Here is a 6,336-nt window from a genome sequence, read left to right as displayed (position 1 = left end):
TCCCTGTGTACATGATTATAATATTATTAATTATAAACTTCCTGCGTGCCCACTTCTGCTTTGTGTAATGAAAATTTGCTAGAAACAACAACAACAATGGAGGCTATATACAGATTTCTCCCTGTTTGCTTAGCACTGCCAGCTCTCATTACAAGTATGCAGGTAAATTGAGCATCACTGTGCCACATTCACCTGCTGGAGGTTGTTGGAACTGCACCGTTTGGAAATTGCTTCATTCATTTCCATTCATCTCGTAACCGGTCGTCCTGGTTCCAGGCATTCAACTTTTTGTAACGATTCTTAAATGTCAATGGAGACGTCAATTCTTTTTAAATGGAGGCGAAACATCAATCAAAAAAACTATCTGCAGTTGTGTAAACAAAGCTTATATTTAATGACTTAATGTTTAAAGGGATTTTGTCTGCTCCAGTTTGTTGGATCATGCCACAAGAAAAGTTCTTACATTTGATACTGAAGTATTTCGGAACTCTTACTGCTCCGTATCAATAATCACATGTGTCTGGAAATGGATCATTTTTAAGTGAAAGGACATCAATCAATTTTGTGTCATGACGTAGTTATGTAACTTCTTAGTGGATCTGACACCTCTTCCATTGCATGATAGGGAGTGAAGAAATTCTGTATAATGATAAAGAGTTGTTCCGTTCATGAACATCCATTTATAATGAAGATCCATCAATTGTGTTCACTGGTTTTCTGATAAATTCAAAACAGTGAAAAATTACCTTGAGACACATTCTGGCAGAAACACTGTGATTTTTCTTAAATCAGAATGAAAGACCAGTGATCCCACTACAGCCGAACTACAGTTAACTCTACTCTGCTTGTGGTCTTACGTTGAGTTTAGCTAATGATGCACTGTTGATGGGCTCGGCTATGGAACTGCCCGGCAGACATTAGGCCGACCACAGGGTGTTAAAGGAGATCTGCATCAGCTAGCTTAATGCTTGACTGAACTAACAGGCTTCCAAAAGTTCACCCAGACCCCAGATAGCTCGTTGAGCGGGAGCAGAGAAGATGTTGTATATGTGTGGAGGGTTAGCACAAGTTCAAATGACTCATTCTTCATATAGCTCACGCTCGGCTGGATTCCATCATCTCCATGATAAGTTTCCAGATTTGATTATTGTGAGCTGCAGTACTATAGCTCTATTTAATCGGATTTAATTTGATTGTTGGTTTGCGAATCAGTGTCATGGCGGTGGCCCTTGTAGTTGCTGCTCAGCCTCTGCTCCTATATTGGTTCAGGTCACTTAGGGGTAGATGAGATTTATTTTTATTCCATGTGTGTGTGTGTTTGATCTTTGTTACGCCCAAAATGGTCTGATGACCTTGTTTCCCCCGTCCCGGTCCTATGTTTTAGCGATTCCTCTCCTCTCTCTGTCACCCAGGCTGCTAAGCTCTGTGAATTTGAATGTCATGGACGCATGCATATATTTTTCAACCGCAACAAAGCCTGACCAAGCTCCTCCATCGTCCCCCTCTTAGCCCCAGCTTCCTCCTGCTGTACCCTGGTGAAACATCTCCTCGGGTAATTGAGTGGGAAATGGCAGGGCCAGCTCTTTGTACATTCACAGCACAAAGCCAACGTGCTTTGAAGAGCCCTGCCTCCCTGTGTAGGACCAATGAAGTTACGTTTCAGAGATCTTGATTCAGGTGCTGTCGTTGAAACCTGATTTGCAGTTTCATACTATTTCACACCTGCAGCCATAACAAAGCAGCCAGCAATGGTTGGCTTCATTCAGAAAATACATTTCTCAGCTACATTGTTATTCCCTCTGTGAAGGAGGTCATGTGTCACCCTTGTCTGTTTGTTTGGGATCAAGAATACACAAAAACAACTGAAAAATGTTCCGCAAAACTTGGTGGATGGATGTGATGTTGGTCAGGGTAGAACCCATACAGTTTATGTGCCGATCCACATCAGTGGGCAGGGGCAGGAGGATCTGAAATGTTTAGGGACTGATATTTATGACAGAACCAAAAAAAAAACTGGATCTAGTGAATTTAAGAAAATGTTGAAAAAAACTGGCACATTTAGGGAACTGATATGTATGATTATGTGAACTGTGGTGCAGCTTGATCGCAGTTAAGGGACTGCTCTACGAAGAGACATTCCTGTTTTAGTCAAGAAAAGCCTCTCAGCAATACTTAAGATGAAGCTTGAAATCCTACATCTGCTTTTTTAAACATTGTTGGTCTTCACAGAATTGATTTGTAAACAGATAAGATAATTTAATCAGTCAAAACCAACTGAATTGGAATTAAACCTTTTGGCTTTCATCTTAACACACAGTATTCAAAACATGTTCAGGTTCACCAGGTTTTCACAAATTATTATCAAGTCACCAGTGAAGAGAGAAACATCATCCATAACCTCCATTTATATGAGGGAATTAGTGGTTTATCAGCGCCTATATCAGTGTAATATTATGTGAGGTTACTGAATTAATTTAAAAAAACACTTGCAATTTCCTCCTGAGAGATCCCATCTCCACAGTCCCTCTCTCTCTCCTCCCAAGTTCTTAATAAGATTTAAAATGGCTGACATTTCTCCCAGCATGGGGCTCGGTTCCTCGCTCCCTGTTGATATCGGTGCCATGTCGATCCAGGAACCACAGGCAGCCATTAGGATGACATCTGTCATTGTGCTAAGACTGGATTTAGCCCGCAGCAGTTGCTGCTCAACTCCTTATGACAGAAAAAAAACATGAGATCTAGTATTATACCAATGATTTTAGAATGTCTGCAGAAATGAAACAAACAAACGTTGCATGATGCAATCAACCCCGTTTTTTCAGAGCCACTCACTGGTTTGTAGGGCATTAAAGACTGTTAGTAAACAAACAATCAACAAAAATGAGTGCGGAAGGTATCAAGGTAACCGGATGAATAAAATGAAAACTTTAGTTCCTAAGATTTTAGATATTGAAATTGTTTTTTATCCTTGATCGTTGTTCACAAATATCCTATAACACACCTTTCACCCTCTACTGTCTACAGAAGGCATCAATGTATTTTCAAAGAAATAAAAACACACACATAAAGCCATCATGCTTAATGTGTCACTGCCAAGCCTGTTAAGAGAAAGTGTCTCTAATCATTTGCATGAGAGTAATTTATCATTGTTCATTGCGGAATATCTTTTTTTTTTTTTTTTTTGATTTCAAACAGCTAATCTTTCGTATCTCCATGCATGATAACTGCAGGTCTAGCAAGTCAAGTTGAACCGTTCAGTCTACTACCATGGGGAGAGCGTGGCCTAGGGGATAGAGCGAGTGTTCTGCATCAAGAAGGTTGCCGGTTCGCATCCCGCTCTTTCACATCTGCATGCCTAAGTGTCCTTGGCAAGATACTGAACCCCTAAATGGCCCCTCATAAATTTTGAGTGTGCTAAAGATTTAAGTCGCTTAGGATAAAAGCGTCAGCTAAATGACATGTAATGTATAATGTACTACAACTGTGGTTGTAAAGAGTAAGCAAAGTTACCAACACAATCAAAGTGTGAAGTTACATCAGAATTATATCACAGATTTTGATTGGCACACTCCAATATTGGTTTACAGTAATTCATCTCGATCGCACACCAAACAGAACCTGCATTTTGACCACTACACTTTAAACATGCTGAAAGGTTCAGTAAGTGAGGTTGTCGCGAATTAACAACACACAAGGAAGAAACACACAGTCGAGCAGCAGGCGGAGGCTGATTTATATAATTTTACATCTTAATAACAGCTGTGAAAGATAGTGGCCACATGTGTTTCTGATTTATAAAGTTTTAATAGGGAAATATACAACACAAAATTCAGGAGCAATGATTTATAGCTTTATTTGATTATTGCAAGTGCAATCTTTCATCAGGTGGACTATTATTCCTACTTGTCAATTCACCACCAATGACTATGGGTCTATGTTGATGTTTACACATGAGATCTCACTGGTCTAAGGATTGACTCTATCAACACCCTTCAGGCCTGCATTGACAAAAGTCTTTATGCCAGTGTCATCACTAAAAAATAAGGTGAGTTGTTGGAAGAACCAGATTGATAAAGAGTTGTTTATCGACACACACACACACACGCACACACACACACATATGAAAGTGTACTTCCCCCTTCCATCTCAATGTTACACACACATAGACGCTTGTTTACTCTTTAGAGCCCTCATCAAAATAAGACATTCCATAGCCCCTGTACCTGGTATTTGCTGTCACTTTAACAACAGCATCACTTACACCATGCTTGACCCCAACACTTTACACAACCCTGACCTAAATCTAATTTGAAATACAAAGTCTGAATCTCTAAACAGCCATTTAAAGGTCAATGTAGTTGTACATTTGTCACTGCATTTAACTTGATGTTCATAGCAAATTGTAGTGTTTGGAGTTGGCGCAGTAATGCCTTCCAGACATGTCAGACAGCCGAAATGTCTCTAATGTCTCTGTGATTGGAGAAATTAAACTAATGACTTATATCGCTGTAGTGACGAAGATAAACAACTCTAACACAATAATTATAAAAATTCAATAAGTCAACCTTTAATCTTACAGATTTCCACCTGACAAAGACTCAGATCTATTGTGATATTATCAGAAAATAAAGAGGAGGTTCCCGGCCTCACCTAACGTAACCTCTCCTCCTCAAACACACAGGAATACACCGGGTTTTAATCTGGCATTTTGACGGCACCACCCATCACACAAAAATAAACTGCTGTGGGGTTTGTAAAGATATTTTCACCAAGGCGAATGTGAGTCAAAGTTGTAATCTGTAGTCCAAAAATAAATGGTTTGTAAATAGTTTGCATAACACTCTTTTGGTGCTTTACAGTACAGTTTGTCATTCAAAAACACATCCATACAGTCCATCTTTTTTTACTATAAAGGATGTAAGAGGCCAACTGCTCACAATGACCGGAGGGAGGACACACCTCAGACAGGTGGATCCAGGAGGGACAAACATGGGGACAAATATCCTGCAGTGGCAGATGTAGGATTTTTCTAAATCTGGGGCCATGAAGGGGCAGCCCTCTACACCCTGATTGGGTTCATTGTGTGGCAAAAAAAAGCTCATATTTAAATTCTTGGTCATATTTATTGTTAGTATTGTCAGCAAATGATAACTTTATATAAAAAAAGAACAAGATAGCTGACCTGAAAGGGGGCCTTAAGGGCCCAATCAGATTTCAACTGGGACTGTACTCGAGTTCCTACTGGGACATACAGTAAGTGGGTGGCTAGTGACTGATTCCTCAGCTGGTGACTACATTCATACACATTCCCATGTCGTGTCTGCAGGTTTGCAGTTATTTCTCAAGTTCTACTTTTGTTGCCGGGGAGACTTTTTGACTTTGACTGGTGTCTTGTGTTCACACCGGGGAGAAGTGGGTCACAATTCTTACAGAGAGACTCAAAGTAGGCCATGGCTTAAAAAAGATAAACAGACGTAGCAACAAGATTTACTGTAGGGAAATTAGAAAAGGGGATTATTGCACCTTTTGGTAGTTCATATCCTCTAAAGTACATTTTCTGTCTCTTTTTACTCCAACGCCTTTTTCAAAGCCTTTTAGAATGGAAAAGAAAAATCACCTTTACAGCTGTACTTCCTGAAAGTAAAAGAATACGTTTTTCATACTTTAAAGAAAAGATCAAAGCCCTTTATATCGGTGAACGTACAACTGGTTGAAATGAGTAGGAAATGAACCAGCGACGATTGAACATGATGTCCCTCCATTGAATCCGTCAGTGGTTCATTTCTTTGAATGACGTGTTTTCAATGCTTCCATGCTTTCAAAAATGTCATGTTTTTCAGTGCCCAGCTGTGCTCTTTATCTGCACGTGGGTAAAGTGGCTAGCTACGCATCATTAAAAAAAAGTTTTGGTTAGAATCCTGGAGTTTGCATATTCTCCCCGTGTCTGTTTGGGTTTCGCTGGCTACTCTGTCATCCTCCCATATTCCAAAGACATGCCGGTCGGTGGTTAGGTTAACCGGAGACTCAAAATTGACCATAAGTGTGAATGCTTGTTGACTCTGTGAGCTGCTGGCGACCTGTAGAGTCTCACCCAATGTCGGACGGAATTGGCTCCAGTCCCTTCACAACCCTTTAGAAAGGATAAATGTTCCAGAAAGAGGATGGATGGAGAGAGGCCAGATCCTCAATGTTCTTACTGATTTCACCTTATATAACCAGCTGAGAGATGTTCACACATGTGAGCAAAAGTATTAAAAACATATTTCATACTACATGATTTTAAAGGTTTCCAAATTTATCTTTGACTTTGTAGAGATGTGACAGTGAGCATGTGAA

This window comes from Platichthys flesus, chromosome 5, assembly GCF_949316205.1.
Source record: "Platichthys flesus chromosome 5, fPlaFle2.1, whole genome shotgun sequence".
Lineage (NCBI taxonomy): Eukaryota > Metazoa > Chordata > Actinopteri > Pleuronectiformes > Pleuronectidae > Platichthys > Platichthys flesus.
This window is presented reverse-complemented; position numbering follows the sequence as displayed.